Genomic DNA, 2,187 nt, shown 5'->3' with positions numbered 1-2,187 from the left:
CTAATTATAACACACAAAGTAAGCAAAACAATTAAATGCATTATTCTAACGTTGCCTAAAATAATGAATAGCATACAAATGACATACAGTGAGGGGAAAAAAGTATTTGATCCCCTGCTGATTTTGTACGTTTGCCCACTGACAAAGACATGATCAGTCTATAATTTTAATGGTAGGTTTATTTGAACAGTGAGAGACAGAATAACAAACAAACAAATCCAGAAAAACGCATGTCAAAAATGTTATAAATTGATTTGTATTTTAATGTGGGAAGTAAGTATTTGACCCCTCTGCAAAGCATGACTTAGTACTTGGTGGCAAAACCCTAGTTGGCAATCACAGAGGTCAGACGTTTCTTGTAGTTGGCCACCAGGTTTGCACACATCTCAGGAGGGATTTTGTCCTACTCCTCTTTGCAGATCTTCTCCAAGTCATTAAGGTTTCGAGGCTGACGTTTGGTAACTCGAACCTTCAGCTCCCTCCACAGATTTTCTATGGGATTAAGGTCTAGAGACTGGCTAGGCCACTCCAGGACCTTAATGTGCTTCTTCTTGAGCCACTCTTTTGTTGCCTTGGCCATGTGTTTTGGGTCATTGTCATGCTGGAATACCCATCCACGACCCATTTTCAATGCCCTGGCTGAGGGAAGGAGTACATGGCCCCGTCCATTGTCCCTTTGATGCGGTGAAGTTGTCCTGTCCCCTTAGCAGAAAAACACCCCCAAAGCATAATGTTTCCACCTCCATGTTTGACGGTGGGGATGGTGTTCTTGGGGTCATAGGCAGCATTCCTCCTCCTCCAAACACGGCGAGTTGAGTTGATGCCAAAGAGCTCGATTTTGGTCTCATCTGACCACAACACTTTCACCCAGTTCTCCTCTGAATCATTCAGATGTTCATTGGCAAACTTCAGAAGGGCCTGTTTATGTGCTTTCTTGAGCAGGGGGACCTTGCGGGCGCTGCAGGATTTCAGTCCTTCACGGCGTAGTGTGTTACCAATTGTTTTATTGGTGACTATGGTCCCAGCTGCCTTGAGATCATTGACAAGATCCTCCCGTGTAGTTCTGGGCTGATTCCTCACCGTTCTCATGATCATTGCAACTCCACGAGGTGAGATCTTGCATGGAGCCCCAGGCCGAGGGAGATTGACTGGTCTTTTGTGTTTCTTCCATTTGCGAATAATCGCACCAACTGTTCTCACCAAGCTGCTTGGCGATGGTCTTATAGCCCATTCCAGCCTGGTGTAGGTCTACACTCTTGTCCCTGACATCCTTGGAGAGCTCTTTGGTCTTGGTGGAGAGTTTGGAATCTGATTGATTGATTCCTTCTGTGGACAGGTGTCTTTTATACAGGTAACAAGCTGAGATTAGGAGCACTCCCTTTAAGAGTGTGCTCCTAATCTCAGCTCGTTACCTGTATAAAAGACACCTGGGAGCCAGAAATCTTTCTGATTGAGAGGGGTCAAATACTTATTTCCCTCATTAAAATGCAAATCGTTTTATAACATTTTTGACATGCGTTTTTTCTGGATTTTTTGTTGTTATTCTGTCTCTCACTGTTCAAATCAACCTACCATTATTATTATAGACTGATCATTTCTTTGTCAGTGGGCAAACGTACAAAATCAGCAGGGGATCAAATACTTTTTTCCCTCACTGTATATAGTATGTATATGCTGGAAGTAGAGGCCTAAGCATTGTTGTTCAATGGTTTACTCTAATTAGGGAAGGGGTGGTGGGGTTGGAAAGTAATAAAGGGAAATATATATTTTTAAAAGGATATATATATATGTATTTATATGTATGTATATGTATTTATTTATATATATATATATATATATATATATATATATATATATATATATATATATGCGAGAGAAAAAACATATGGGGGATTGGAAGTGATGCAGACAATTACATTGATGGAAGTTACAATCTATCTGCAATATTAAAGCTGATCTACCCCCTACAATTTTTTTTTAAATTATATATATATATATCATCTACATGTCAATATATTCTGCATGTCAATATATTCTGCATGTCAATATTGTGGCGTACCACGGACAAGCCACCAGGGGGAGACTCGTCAAGGCCTGGTGACAGACGGAGTCTACATGACTCAGGTCCTCCGGCCAGTACTAATTGGTGCTAATAGGGGCTGATTGCTCACCAGCCGTACGGGGCCC

The sequence above is a fragment of the Coregonus lavaretus genome (assembly GCF_964263955.1).
Source record: "Coregonus lavaretus genome assembly, chromosome: 8".
Classification (NCBI taxonomy): Eukaryota; Metazoa; Chordata; class Actinopteri; order Salmoniformes; family Salmonidae; genus Coregonus; species Coregonus lavaretus.
This window is presented reverse-complemented; position numbering follows the sequence as displayed.